This window comes from Bufo bufo, chromosome 1 (assembly GCF_905171765.1).
Source record: "Bufo bufo chromosome 1, aBufBuf1.1, whole genome shotgun sequence".
Lineage (NCBI taxonomy): Eukaryota > Metazoa > Chordata > Amphibia > Anura > Bufonidae > Bufo > Bufo bufo.
In genome coordinates this window covers 353,509,717-353,525,987 of record NC_053389.1, presented here as the reverse complement: position 1 = coordinate 353,525,987, position 16,271 = coordinate 353,509,717, and the positions used below count along the sequence as shown (strand labels likewise).

The following is a 16,271-nucleotide window of genomic DNA, read 5'->3' as shown; positions in this document are numbered from 1 at the left end:
GTCCTTAAAAAATGCCTAGATGTCACCCACTGAGCTACCAGAACAGGATTAAAGTAATGTCCCTGGCACACATGCAGTTGCAAGTGCACTGCACTCGCAAAAATGGTCGCCGGCGCCCATCTAACAAGCAGACTGATTAAAGCTTATTTCTCTGTGGCACTGGGCTCAGGGGAACAAAAATGTAGCATAGCACCCACAAAAATAATCGCTGTAGTTTGCAGATTTAACACCAAGAACACCAGAATTGTTTCCTATTCTCTCCCTCACAGCTACAGCATCCTCTCCCTACACTAGTAAGAGCTGATGTGACGTGCAGCGCTACGTGACTCCATCTTATATAGAGGCTGAGTCACTGGCCAATCACAGCCATGCCATTAGTAGGCATGGCTGTGATGGCTTCTAAGGGCACACAAGTTAAACGCTTGTTGATTGGCTGCTCTGCAGCTTTTCAAAAAGTGCCATTAAATCGCCGAACACTGAACTCGAACCCGAACTTTTACGGGTTCGGGTACAAAAACCCCTAAAGTTCGGTACGAACCTGAACTTTACAGTTCGGGTTCGCTCAACCCTGTTTAGGACCCAATTTGGGGTATTTTTTTTAGTCTGAAGATATGGCCTAGGAAGAGACTGGCGCTCACGAAGCACCGCAGTCTCTTCATACAAAAAAACCTAAACTAAAATGGAGGGAGGGGCCCGAGTTGGGTAGACAGCCCGGGCCTATCATGCACTTGATCCACCCCTGGTTATTATATATAATATTTGTATTAATGGATTTTCTCCTTTTGTCGGCTTCTTTAGTGACATAAAGGGCAGTATCTTATTCATTGATAATATTGCACTTAGTGGGACTCATTACAAGCTGTGACGCAGGGAATATGACTGACTAGAACTCTACATTTGGCTTGCGGCATATTAATGAATGTAGCCTATGTACGTTTGGTTATATTGCCATTCCCACAGTGGCGGGAGGCTGTCAGTTTCAGCGTACGTCTCTTACGCCGCAGGTACAGAGAACCAAGTCTGAGCCACACAGGACACCGTCCTAGCGACTGTTGCCTAGAAACGAAGACCGCAAACAAAGACCTGGTGCACTAGGCGAGAGCGGCGGAGGAAGGCGACAGCTCCCAGTGTAGCCATTGTGAGTGCAGGTAATGTGGCGATCGGAGTGGGGGACGTGTTCTGCGTGTTGGCCTCCTATAGTTCTAGCTTTACATAGTTTCAGTGCCCCAGCAGAGTCTCATATGGCTGCCAGCAGAAACTCTGGGATCCCTATTATCTAAAGGGGTTGACTATTTTCCTATAGATAGCATTAGATCTGTAAATACCTGTACGTTTCATTCAATTCTGGTGCACTTGTGTGTTCTCTACTGTGGAAATTAAAGTGATTCCCAGGGAATGATAAATGGTTACCTCCATTTGCAGAGATGCCTGTGGGGGTGAGGCCTCACTACACTGCTCTACAATAGAGGGTAATCATCAGTGATGGCCAGTTCGCAGTGTTCGCCGACGAACACATACGATCTGCCATCTTTATTCCCAAGCCCGGCAATGCAGAGGTAAGTCCTTACCTGTGCCTGCGCCGCGGCACACATGCGGTCACCTGGAGCAGGCAGTTTCCGAGAACAGCCCGATGAAGGCTCGGAACTGCCTGCTCCCGGTGACCACATGTGTTTCAGAGCGGCTCGCGGCGCAGGCACAGCTAAGGACTTACCTCTGCATTGCCGGGCTTGGGAATAAAGATGGCAGATCGCATGTGTTCGTCAGCGAACACTGCGAACTGGCCATCACTGGTAATCATGCGATCCTGCCTACAATATGCCATCATGACAGAGAAGCCTGACAGCAACTCTCACAGGTGTAGTACATGCCAGTTGCAGTGCGTGAAGGCTGTATTACACAGCCCGATGTGGTAAACGATTGTCTGGAGGGAAGCGATCCCTCTTGGCAATCGCCTGCTCGCTAGCAGATCGACTGCTGCTATTTCATGCAGCAATCTCCTTCATAGCATAGGGAGGAGCGATCGCTATAATCACTTGTCTCCATGCTGTATAGTGGTTTGGCGGTGGCAGCTGTTACCTGCAAAAGATAATTTTGCAGGCAACCAGGACATGTTGCTTGCGGGTATTTTAAATCATTCTCGGAGAACCCCTTTAACCCCTTACGGACACATGACGTACCGGTACGGCATGTTTCCCGAGTCCTTAAGGCAGGGATCTCAAGTCTCCCGGAGGTTCAGGGAGTCTCCCGCTATTAGATAGCGGCTCCCTGACACCCGCATGTGAAACAATATATCCCGGAAAGGTTTATCTCAGTCAGATAGCAGAGTTTAGATTACAGGTTGAATTAACCCTTAAGGGTCAAATTGGCTTCTCAAAGAGATATATATGTTAAAGGGATCCCTTCTGTCTCATTCAGTAGATATATAACTATTGAGAGAGCTGTATTTTTTTTTAAATACATTTACACATTTAACCCTCCATTTTAATTATATTATTTACCCCAGTGTTAAATTCACCCCCCCTGGATGCTTTAATCATATACATAAATATTATAATTTGGGGCAGGGTAATGAGCCCAGTCCTCCACACCATAGAGCAAAGTGTGCAGATGCTGCATATGTTTGGAAAATGTAATAAAAAGTTCGTGAAAGAAAACCTCCCTGAAATGAGTTTTTGCAGGTTGGGATGTCTGTTAAGGACACATGACGTACCGGTACATCATGTGTTGTTCCGATCACCGCCGCCCGGCGGGCGGTGATCGGAACAGGGTGCCTGCTCAAATCATTGAGCAGGCACCTCGGCTAAATGCGCGGGGGGGGTCTTCCGGTGAAGAGCCTGTGAGATCCAGCCCCCTGGATCTCACAGGCCCCGGAAGCTGTATGAATAATACACACAGTATTACTCATACAGCCAATGCATTCCAATACAGAAATATTGGAATGCATTGTAAAGGAATATACCCCCAAAAGTTCAAGTCCCAAAGTGGGTCAAAAAATAAAGTGAAAAATAAAGTTTTCCCCCAAAAATTAAAAGTTTCAAGTAAAAATAAACAAAAACATAATTTTCCCCAAATAAAGTAAAAAAAAATTGGTATAAAATAGGGGAAGTATACATATTAGGTATCGCCGCGTCCGTATCGACCGGCTCTATAAACATATCACATGACCTAACCCCTCAGATGAACACCGTAAAAAATTAAAAATAAAAGCTGTGCTAATTAAACCATTTTTTTGTCACCTTACATCACAAAAAGTACAACAACAAGCGATCAAAAAGGCGTTTGCCCACCAAAATAGTACCAATCTAACAGTCACCTCATCCCGCAAAAAATAAGCCCCTATCTGAGACAATCGCCCAAAAAATAAAAAAACTATGGCTCAGAATATGGAGACACTAAAACATAATTTTTTTTGTTTGAAAAAGCTATTATTGTGTAAAACTTACATAAATAAAAAAAATATATACATATTTGGTATCGCCGCGTTCGTATCGACCGGCTCTATAAAAATATCACATGACCTAACCTCTCAGATGAGCACCGTAAAAAAAAACAAAAAAAAACTGTGCTAAATAAACCATTTTTTGTCACCTTACATTACAAAAAGTGTAATAGCAAGCGATCAAAAAGTCACACGCACCCCAAAATAGTGCCAATAAAACCGTCATCTCATCCCGCAAAAATCATACCCTACCCAAGGTAATCGCCCAAAAACTGAAAAAATTATGGCTCTCAGACTATGGAAACACTAAAACATGATTTTTTTTGCTTCAAAAATGAAATCATTGTGTAAAACTTACATAAATAAATAAAAAAGTATACATATTAGGTATCGCCGCGTCCGTATCGACCGGCTCTATAAAAATATCACATGATCTGTCAGATGAATGTTGTAAATAACAAAAAATAAAAACGGTGCCAAAACAGCTATTTCTTGTTATCTTGCCTCACAAAAAGTGTAATATAGAGCAACCAAAAATCATATGTACCCTAAACTAGTACCAACAATACTGCCACCCTATCCCGTAGTTTCTAAAATGGGGCCACTTTTTGGAGTTTCTACTCTAGGGGTGCATCAGGGGGGCTTCAAATGGGACATGGTGTCAAAAAAAACAGTCCAGCAAAATCTGCCTTCCAAAAACCGTATGGCATTCCTTTCCTTCTGCGCCCTGCCGTGTGCCCGTACAGCCTTTTACTACCACATATGGGGTGTTTCTGTAAACTACAGAATCAGGGCCATATATATTGAGTTTTGTTTGGCTGTTAACCCTTGCAATGACTTTTTCCCTGCAGCTTACACTCAGACATCCCAGAGCTGCTGTCTTAGAGTGAGCTGTTCAAAAGGATACGCCCCTTATTCAGTTAGGCCACGCCCCCTCCCACTCCTCAGCCTACACATTGAAAAAATGAAGATAAAAATCAACTTCTAGGTCCCACTAAGCCACGCCCAGAACTGGTTAGGCCACGCCCCTCCCACTCCTGAGCCGACGGGGATTTACCAGCTCCCGACCGCCTAACGCAGGGATGCGTCCTGCGGGCGGCCGGGTTATTCCTCGTCAATGCATCGGCGAGGTAAGCAAGTTGATCTACAGCCTGCCAGCGGCGATCATTCGCTGGTAGGCTGTAGATGCGATTTTTTTTTTTAACTTCAGAAAGGTATATCAGACGCTGTTTTGTTAACAGCGTCTGATTTACCTGGTCCTCTGGTGGCCCCTTTTGCTTGGATCGACCACCAGAGGACACAGGCAGCTCTGTAAGTAGCACCAAGCACCACACTACACTACACCCCTGTCACTTATTAACCCCTGATCACCCCATATAGACTCCCTGATCACCCCCCTGTAAGGCTCCATTCAGACGTCCGTATGTGTTTTGCGGATCCGCACATTGCCAGAACTATATAGAAAATGCCTTTTCTTGTCCGCAATTGCGGACAAGAATAGGACATGTTCTATATTTTTGCGGAACGGAAGTGCGGACCCGGAAGTGCAGATCCGCAATTCCGGATTAGAGGGGGACAAAGTCTGTCCCCATAGAAATGAATGGGTCCGCAATTCCGTTCCGCAAAATGCGGAACAGAATTGCGGACGTGTGAATGGGGCCTAAGGGTCCCTTATCACTGCCAGTTAGTTAGCCACTTGTTAGGTAGTTAGCGCCCACCGCACTGCAGTCACTGATTAGTCGCTGATTAGCGTAATCGCTGTCGCTAATCAGCACTAGTACTGTATAGTATCTGTAAGTGATCAAGACTGATCGCAATCAGATCTATATCGGTACATTAGGGTCACCTTAGGCTCTACAAAAAACGCAGTGTTCGTCCGATCAGGCCTGATCTTGTGCGCACACTTGCGTTCAGTCCGCCCCACCGCAGTGACAGAAATGTTTTTTTTTCTGATCACTGCAAAAACACTGTAAAATCGCTGCGGCGCTATAAAGATCACTTTTGAGCTTTTTGGATCTTTATTAGCGATCGCAGCTTTTTTTTTTTTTTTGCACATTTTTTGGCAGAGATTTTTTCATCCACATTGATCGATGCGAATGAGGAAATCTGTGCCGTTCATTTTTTCTTTCACCCCAGAGGCTGAACGAAAAAAAAAAATCTCATTACCCGCATGCTCAATATAAGGCCTCATGCACACGACTGTGCCATTTTTTGCAGTCCGCAAACCGCGGATGCGCAAAAAACGGAAGGCGCCCGTGTTGACTTCTGCAATTTGCGGAACGGAATGGGCGCCGGCAATATAAATGCCTATTCTTGTCCGCAAAGCGCGGACAAGAATAGGACATGTTATATTTTTTTAGCGGGGCCATGGAACGGAGCCACGGATGTGAACAGCACACGGAGTGCTGTCCACATCTTTTGCGGCCCCATTGAAATGAATGGGTCCGCATCCGAGCCGCCAAAACGACCCCATTTTGGAAAGAAGACACCCCAAGGTATTCGCTGAGGGGCATATTGAGTCCATGAAAGATTGAACTTTTTGTCACAAGTTAGCGGAAAGGGAGACTGTGCGAAAAAAAAAAAACAATTTCCGCTAACTTGTGCCAAAAAAAAAATCTTCCATGAACTCGCCATGCCCCTCACGGAATACCTTGGGGTGTCTTCTTTCCAAAATGAGGTCACATGTGGGGTATTTGTACTGCCCTGGCATTTTAGGAGCCCTAAAGCGTGAGAAAAAGTCTGGAATCCAAATGCCTAAAAATGCCCTCCTAAAAGGTACTCGTTGGACTTTCGGCCCCTTTGCGCATCTTGGCTGCAAAAAAGTGTCGCACATGTGGTATCGCGGTACTCAGGAGAAGTAGGGCAATGTGTTTTGGGGTGTATTTGTACATATACCCATGCTGGGTGAGAGAAATATCTCTGTGAATTGACAACTTTGTATAAAAAAAAATGGGAAAAGTTGTCATTTACAGAGATAATTCTATCTCTGTAAAATGACAACTTTGTATCAAAAAAATGGGAAAAGTCGTCTTTTACAGAGATATTTATCTCACCCAGCATGGGTATATGTAAAAATACACCCCAAAACACATTGCCCTACTTCTCCTGAGTACGGCGATACCACATGTGTGACACTTTTTTTCAGCCTAGGTGCGCAAAGGGGCCCAAATTCCAATGAGTACCTTTACCTTTCACAGGGCATTTTTTAGGCATTTAGATTCCAGACTTCTTCTCACGCTTTAGGTCCCCTAAAATGCCAGGGCAGTATAAATACCCCACAAGTGACCCCATTTTGGAAAGAAGACACCCCAAGGTATTTCATGAGGGGCATGGCGAGTTCATGTAAAAAAAAAATTTTGTCACAAGTTAGTGGAATATGAGACTTTGTGAGAAAAAAAACAAAAAAAAAACAAACAAACATTTTCCGCTAACTTGTGACAAAAAATAAAAACTTCCATGAACTCACTATGCCCATCAGCGAATACCTTAGGGCAGGGATGGCCAACCTGCGGCTCTCCAGCTGTTGCAAAACTACAACTCCCAGCATGCCACGACAGCCTAGAGCTATCAGCCTACAGCAGGGCATGGTGGGAATTGTAGTTTTACAACAGCTGGAGAGCCACAGGTTGGCCAGCCCTGCCTTAGGGTGTCTACTTTCCGAAATGGGGTCATTTGTGGGGTGTTTCTACTGTCTGGGCATTGTAGAACCTCAGGAAACATGACAGGTGCTCAGAAAGTCAAAGTGCGTAAATTAATTTTTTTGCACCATAGTTTGTAAACGCTATAACTTTTACCCAAACCAATAAATATACACTTATTGCATTATTTTTTTATCAAAGACATGTAGAACAATAAATTTAGAGAAAAATTTATATAGAAATGTAGTTTTATTTGAAAAATTTTACAACAGAAAGTGAAAAATTTCATTTTTTGGCAAAAATTTCGTCAATTTTGATTAATATCAAAAAAAGTTTAAATGTCAGCAGCAATGAAATACCCCCAAATGAAAGCTCTATTAGTGAGAAGAAAAGGAGGTAAAATTTATTTGGGTGGTAAGTTGTATGACCGAGCAATAAACCGTGAAAGTAGTGTAGTGCAGAAGTGTAAAAAGTGGTCTGGTCTGCTAGGGGAGCTGAGGTGGTTAAAAAATGAAGGTAAAAATCTACTTCTGTCAGCTGCAGAGGTGGGAGGGAGGGTCATTTTCTCCCTGCTGCTTACACTCAGACAGCACAGTGCTGCCGTCTTAGAGTGAGCTGTTCAAAAGGACACGCCCCCGATCCAGTAAAGGCCACTGTTAAGGGGGCGGGCTCCTGTGGAGGTCACTGTCAAGGGGGTGGTATGCTATGAAAGTCACTGTTAAAGGGGAAGGCTGCTGTAAAGTTCAAAGTTAAAGGGGTTGGCTGCTGTGGAGGTCCAATTTTATGGGACTGGGCACTGTGGGGGGGTCTGTGTTAAGGGGTGGGGGGCTGTGGAGGTCACTGTTTTAGGGGCAGGGTGCTGTAGATGTCACTGTTATAGTGGATAGTGTTGATATCTTTTAACGACACACACAAACATTAAATAAAATAGATTAAATATTCCCGAGCGAAGCCGGGTCCTTTAGCTAGTTATAAATATATTCCCAAATTCCTTACATTAGTTATAATGACTCGTTTTGTCGGGGGAGCAATCATTAGGAAAAACAAAATGGCTGCTGTCCTATTAGTACAAACAAAACCTGTCCTAATCACACAGGAGGACAAGTTACTTCACAACACTGAGTTAAAGAGCTGCCTCATTCTCCTCTCCTCTCTGCTCTGCTTGTCAGGGATTATGATCCTGAATACAGTTTAATATGGTCATCAGCTGATCTCTGTAGGAATGAAGTTCATGAGCAGATGTGGCTAATGAGCAGTAGTTGTATGCAGTCTCCATTACCACAGCTTCATATTACCACAGTCTGTCCTGCGTCTTCTCTGTACTTCATGTCTCCTCATAAACTCCATTCCTACAGAGATTCAGCTGAAGATCTTCTCATCTGTATTCAGGATCATAATCCCTGACAAGTAGGAGAGGAGGAGGAGGCAGCTCTTTACCTCAGTGTTGTGAAGTAACTTGTTCTCATGTGTGATTTTTGACAGGTTTTGTGTGGACTAATAGGACAGCGGCCATTTTGTTTCTCCTAATCATTGCTCCTCAGACAAAACGAGCCATTATATCTAATGAAAGGTATTTGAAAATATATTTATATTTAACACCATGCCATTTTTTTCAGTATGTTTGTATATAGAAATGCCTGGAGGTGTATAAACTCCAATTTAAATGTGCCTGTTTTTCCATCTACAGGCTACATTTAGGTGCACCTGTGAGGCCTGGGCCTTATCAGACAGTCTTGAGTGGGACTCGCAGACTCCTCCCTCCTCCCATTGCTAGCATGGCTACATGCTGGAGGTAACTGGTGAGTTGTCTGTGAGTCGGACCTCACACTCCTGTAATTCGCCCACTGGCCCCTGGTAGTGCCCATAGCACAAGTAGGTGAGTGTTAGGACCCGAGCTACTTGAGAAACCTTGGGGCGGTGCTCGGGATCAGACATGTCCTCCATAGTAGGACGTGTTGGCTAATCTCTCAATTTTAACATGAGGTTGAGGGTTTAGTAAGACCGCAGAGTGAACCTGTCTTTGCATATTTTATTATATTGCTATATTGATTACCACATCCACATAATTGCTATCTTGTGTAGGATGTCTATTGTGGTACTTGTGGTTCGCTGCGGGCATCCTCCACTGTATGCATTTTTGCTGGGGATCGCCATTAGCAGCGGGCCACAAGTGCAGGATTTGCTCCCCTGTATATAGGCACGACTGCATGTGGGTTTGAGCACTTCCTGTCTGTTTAACACCATGCCATTTTTTCAGTTTGTTGGAATATGTTTATAATAAGGTAATATTTACGTATTATAATTTTCCTAATTGCCGGAGAACCCCAGTCGTGTAGCATTTATTTTTGAAAACCGATTTGAATGTGATAATAAAAGTAGCCACACATTTCTGATCCCTGTCCACTACTTCCCGTGTCCTCGCTGGTCTATGTACTTCTATGTCCCCCTCCATTGAGACATGAGACTGCTGCAGCCAGTGATTGAGAAGTGAGCGGTGGGATCAAAAAAGTTTCACTACTTTTATTATTTTATCATGTTCTCAGCAGTTTGAAAGTAAACTAATGTATGCACATGGGGCAGCACCGGGCATAGTATTGGTGGACACTGTAGGGTGGGAGTGTTAAAGGGGGCAGCTATATAGGGGGGGTTATTTTCTATAGAGGGTCGGGATTGACTGCAGAAACAACAAGCCAAAGTCAAAGGTATAAGCTGAATTCCCTGGTCCCTAATGCAAAATCTGTAACAGACCTCATCTACCTGTGCCATTTATTAATAGTGGTCTATTTTTATGTGGCAGAAGACATCTGCGCATGAGCTTCTGGAAACAAACTGTAAAGAAAAGGAAAGTGAACTCTGTGTAGACATCGCCTGTAAGTCACTGGGTAACTGATTCTTTTAAAAAAATGTAATCTCTTCATTAGAAAGTAAGGTCACTTTAAACATGATTGGGGGGGATGGGCGCTTTTGTATTGTTCTCCCTGTTGGCAAAATTCCCTAAAAACTGCTCTGTTCTATTCACTATATGGTGCCGTCATGGGTGAAGGGAAAAATAATTACACTTACCAATAATTTGATTTTCCAGAGCCCATGATAGCACCTCTTATTCCCTTCCTCGTACTCCTAGTTAGTTAGGGGAATACTGTCTTTCTTTCACATAATAAAATAAATAGAAGGGAAAGATTACAATTGTTAGGAACAGTGGATGTGGACCACTGTGCCATCTAACTGGTTTGGCTTTGGGTTAAACCTAAATGCGTTGTCCTGGCAGTCTCCCTGGTATTCATCTGTTACGGACTGTGGACTTTGATGCAGGGAACCATCCCAACTGCTGTCTTCTAGAATAGTCCCGGTGTAGTTGGCAGCTGAACCATGTGGGTCAGAGATACGAGTAGGAAGCACTGAAGGATCAGGCAACACTTGTAGTCAGGGAACATTGTGAGGTCAGGACAGTCAGAATTCGTGTGCATCAGAGAGATTAATCCGAGGTCGAGGCAGGCAGCAGAGTATCAGTTAATAGAAGAAGTTCGGTAAACGGGTATATTGACAGAAAAACACCCATACACTGGTAAACTAGAAACCTAAAGCTTAGGCACATTTCCACAGGGACAGCGAGCCATAGCCTGGAGAAGAATTTGGATGTGCAGACACTGGCCCTTTAAGAGGCCTAGCAGAGGAGTTCAGGCCAAGTATACACCACCGGTTGGGACTATTCCCAGCCAAGAGAAGGAAGAGCAGGGCAGCAGCGGCTAGCAGAGGTCGTAGCGTGTCGCCCTTACATGCAAGAAGGAGAAGGTTAGCAGCGGCTTCTACTCTGGGATCAACACTGATGGAGTTAGTGGCTGTTCCCTTTTTAATTGCTCTATGGCTTTATGTCCAGTGGTGGGGGCGGATCCATATCCTTAAGGTGCCGTCATGGGCTGCAGAAAATCAAATTACTGATATTTGTAATTATCATTATTCCACCAGAAACTATGTGAGGCAATGCAAAATGTATTCCATTGTGGCAGATATCTTGCACAATGTCCCCACACATAAACTGTGGCTGGGATTACAGCTAGATATTTTGTTGCATCTTTGATTGATTTTAACTATCAAGAGAGGCTGGACGCACAAGTCAATGTGTTGTTTTAGACCAGGGTTATGGAGTTAGCTAATTTTAGGTGGAGTTGGAGTCAGTAGATACAGTGGATATAAAAAGTCTACACACCCCTGTTAAAATGTCAGGTTTCTGTGATGTAAAAAAATGAGACAAAGATAAATCATTTCAGAACTTTTTCCACCTTTAATGTGACCTATAAACTGTACCACTCAATTGAAAAACAAACTAAAATCTTTTAGGTGGAGGGAAGAAAAAATATAAAAATTAAATAATATGGTTGCATAAGTGTGCACACCCTTAAACTAATACTTTGTTGAAGCACCTTTTGATTTTATTACAGTACTCAGTCTTTTTGGGTGTGAGTCTATCAGCATGGCACATTTTGACTTGGCAAGATTTGCCCACTCTTTGCAAAAACACTCCAAATCTGTCAGATTGCGAAGGCATCTCCTGTGCACAGCCCTCTTCAGATCACCCCACAGATTTTCTATTGGATTCAGGTCTGGGCTCTGGCTGGGCCATTCCAAAACTTTAATCTTCTTCTGGTGAAGCCATTCCTTTGTTGATTTGGATGTATGCTTTGGGTCGTTGTCATGCTGAAAGATGAAGTTCCTCTTCATGTTCAGCTTTCTAGCAGAAGCCTGAAGGTTTTGTGCCAATATTGACTGGTATTTGGAACTGTTTATAAATCCCTCTAGCTTAACTAAGGCCCCAGTTCCAGCTGAAGAAAAACAGCCCCTTGGCATGATTCTGCCACCACCTTGCTTCACTGTGGGTATGTGTTCTTTTGGTGATGTTCAGTGTTGATTTTGCGCCAAACATATCTTTTGGAATTATAACCAAAAAGTTCAACCTTGGTTTCATCAGACCATAACACCTTTTCCCACATGCTTTTAGGAGACTTCAGATGTGTTTTTGCAAAATGTAGCCTGGCTTGGATGATTTTCTTCGTAAGAAAAGGCTTTCGTCTTGCCACTCTACCCCATAGCCCAGACATATGAAGAATACGGGAGATTGTTGTCACATGTACCACACAGCTAGTACTTGCCAGACATTCCTGCAGCTCTTTTATTGTTGCTGTAAGCCTCTTGGTAGCCTCCCAGACCAGTTTTCTTCTCATCTTTTCATCAATTTTGGAGGGATGTCCAGTTCTTGGTAATGTCACTGTTGTGCCATATGTTCTCCACTTGATGATGACTGTCTTCACTGTGTTCCATGGTATATCTAATGCCTTGGAAATTCTTTTGTACCCTTCTCCTGACTGATACCTTTTTACAATGAGATCCCTCTGATGCTTTGGAAGCTCTCTGTGGAGCATGGCGTTTGCTGTGGGATGCGACTAAGAAAATGTCAGGAAAGACCAACCAGAGCAGCTGAACTTTATTTGGGGTTAATCAGAGGCACTTTAAATGATGGAAGGTTTATGCTGACTCCTATTTATCATGATTATGAATGTGATTGCTTAATTCTGAACACAGCTACATCCCCAGTTATAAGAGGGTGTGCACACTTATGCAACCACATTATTTTAGTTTTTTTTGTTTTCTTCCCTCCACCTAAAAGATCTCAGTTTGTTTTTCAATTGAGTTGTACAGTTTATAGGTCACATTAAAGGTGGAAAAAGTTCTGAAATGATTTATCTTTGTCTTTTTTACATCACCGAAACCTGACATTTTAACAGGGGTTTGTAGACTTTTTATATCCTCTGTAAATACTGGCTCCAACTCCAGCTTAAAAAAATATTATGTTATTAATATTGTGAAATTAATTTATTAACTTTAATGTACTGTAGAATGTAATAAATGTAGGAAAGTTTAGAAATGTTAATCCTAAATATATTTTATGTTGGATGTTCTAGTTTTGAAAGAAAATAACTTATCACCTCTGCTGTGTTATATCTCCTGACCCTCTTACTATGCATCTGAATGCTGATCCAACGTCCTTAGTTACAATGTTTGAGACTGCTGCACATGCTCAGTAGCATGTTTTTTCTCTAAAGACCACAGGATGAAGTTCACTACTGGGCATGCCGGCAGTCATCTCAGACAGGACAGGAAGATTGCCTTAACCACCTCCGGACCGCCTAACGCAGGATCGCGTTCCGGAGGTGGCAGCCCTGCGCAGAGTCACGCATATATGCGTCATCTCGCGATGGCCGAGATTTCCTGTGAACGCGCGCACACAGGCGCGCGCGCTCACAGGAACGGAAGGTAAGAGAGTTGATCTCCAGCCTGCCAGCGGCGATCGTTCGCTGGCAGGCTGGAGATGTGTTTTTTTTAACCCCTAACAGGTATATTAGACGCTGTTTTGATAACAGCGTCTAATATACCTGCTACCTGGTCCTCTGGTGGTCCCCTTTGTTTGGATCGACCACCAGAGGACACAGGTAGCTCAGTAAAGTAGCACCAAGCACCACTACACTACACTACACCCCCCCCCCCCGTCACTTATTAACCCCTTATTAGCCCCTGATCACCCCATATAGACTCCCTGATCACCCCCCTGTCATTGATTACCCCCCTGTCATTGATCAACCCCCTGTAAAGCTCCATTCAGACGTCCGCATGATTTTTACGGATCCACTGATAGATGGATCGGATCCGCAAAACGCATCCGGACGTCTGAATGAAGCCTTACAGGGGCATGATCAATGACTGTGGTGATCACCCCATATAGACTCCCTGATCACCCCCCTGTAAAGCTCCATTCAGATGTCCGCATGATTTTTACGGATGCACTGATAGATGGATCCGATCCGCAAAACGCATCCGGACGTCTGAATGAAGCCTTACAGGGGCATGATCAATGACTGTGGTGATCACCCCATATAGACTCCCTGATCACCCCCCTGTAAAGCTCCATTCAGATGTCCGCATGATTTTTACGGATGCACTGATAGATGGATCGGATCCGCAAAACGCATCCGGACGTCTGAATGAAGCCTTACAAGGGCATGATCAATGACTGTGGTGATCACCCCATATAGACTCCCTGATCACCCCCCTGTAAAGCTCCATTCAGATGTCCGCATGATTTTTACGGATGCACTGATAGATGGATCCGATCCGCAAAACGCATCCGGACGTCTGAATGAAGCCTTACAGGGGCATGATCAATGACTGTGGTGATCACCCCATATAGACTCCCTGATCACCCCCTGTAAAGCTCCATTCAGATGTCCGCATGATTTTTACGGATGCACTGATAGATGGATCCGATCCGCAAAACGCATCCGGACGTCTGAATGAAGCCTTACAGGGGCATGATCAATGACTGTGGTGATCACCCCATATAGACTCCCTGATCACCCCCCTGTCATTGATCACCCCCCCTGTCATTGATCACCCCCCCTGTCATTGATCACCCCCCCTGTCATTGATCACCCCCCCTGTCATTGATCACCACCCCTGTCATTGATCACCCCTCTGTAAGGCTCCATTCAGACATTTTTTTGGCCCAAGTTAGCGGAATTTTTTTTTTTTTTTCTTACAAAGTCTCATATTCCACTAACTTGTGTCAAAAAATAAAATCTCACATGAACTCACCATACCCCTCACGGAATCCAAATGCGTAAAATTTTTTAAACATTTATATTCCAGACTTCTTCTCACGCTTTAGGGCCCCTAGAATGCCAGGGCAGTATAAATACCCCACATGTGACCCCATTTCGGAAAGAAGACACCCCCAGGTATTCCGTGAGGGGCATATTGAGTCCATGAAAGATTGAAATTTTTGTCCCAAGTTAGCGGAACGGGAGACTTTGTGTGAAAAAAATTAAAAATATCAATTTCCGCTAACTTGTGCCAAAAAAAAAAAATTTCTATGAACTCGCCATGCCCCTCATTGAATACCTTGGGGTGTCTTATTTCCAAAATGGGGTCACATGTGGGGTATTTATACTGCCCTGGCATTCTAGGGGCCCCAAAGCGTGAGAAGAAGTCTGGTATCCAAATGTCTAAAAATGCCCTCCTAAAAGGAATTTGGGCACCTTTGCGCATCTAGGCTGCAAAAAAGTGTCACACATCTGGTATCGCCGTACTCAGAAGAAGTTGGGGAATGTGTTTTGGGGTGTCATTTTACATATACCCATGCTGGGTGAGAGAAATATCTTGGTCAAATGCCAACTTTGTATAAAAAAATGGGAAAAGTTGTCTTTTGCCAAGATATTTCTCTCACCCAGCAAGGGTATATGTAAAATGACACCCCAAAACACATTCCCCAACTTCTCCCGAGTACGGAGATACCAGATGTGTGACACTTTTTTGCAGCCTAGGTGGGCAAAGGGGCCCATATTCCAAAGAGCACCTTTAGGATTTCACAGGTCATTTACCTACTTACCACACATTAGGGCCCCTGGAAAATGCCAGGGCAGTATAACTACCCCACAAGTGACCCCATTTTGGAAAGAAGACACCCCAAGGTATTCTGTGAGGGGCATGGCGAGTTCCTAGAATTTTTTATTTTTTGTCACAAGTTAGTGGAAAATGATGATTTTTTTTTTTTTTTTTTTTTTTTTCATACAAAGTCTCATATTCCACTAACTTGTGACAAAAAATAAAAACTTCCATGAACTCACTATGCCCATCAGCGAATACCTTGGGGTCTCTTCTTTCCAAAATGGGGTCACTTGTGGGGTAGTTATACTGCCCTGGCATTCTAGGGGCCCAAATGTGTGGTAAGGAGTTTGAAATCTGGTATCTCCGTACTCAGGAGAAGGTGGGGAATGTGTTTTGGGGTGTCATTTTACATATACCCATGCTGGGTGAGAGAAACATCTTGGCAAAAGACAACTTTTCCCATTTTTTTATACAAAGTTGGCATTTGACCAAGATATTTATCTCACCCAGCATGGGTATATGTAAAAAGACACCCCAAAACACATTCCCCACCTTCTCCTGAGTACGGAGATACCAGATGTGTGACACTTTTTTGCAGCCTAGGTGGGCAAAGGGGCCCATATTCCAAAGAGCACCTTTCGGATTTCACAGGTCATTTTTTACAGAATTTGATTTCAAACTCCTTACCACACATTTGGGCCCCTAGAATGCCAGGGCAGTATAACTACCCCACAAGTGACCCCATTTTGGAAAGAAGA

General features: G+C 43.8%; 1 protein-coding gene across 1 annotated transcript in view; it reads left to right on the top strand.

Annotated features, from left to right (window-relative positions):
- The first annotated feature begins 1,111 nt into the window (after positions 1-1,111).
- NME5 (NME/NM23 family member 5) overlaps positions 1,112-16,271 on the top strand; it is a 119,689-nt gene continuing 104,529 nt past the window's right edge. The window contains exon 1 of the mRNA XM_040415671.1: positions 1,112-1,148. The gene's annotated coding sequence lies outside the window, so the exon portion shown is untranslated. The remainder of the gene's footprint in view (positions 1,149-16,271) is intronic.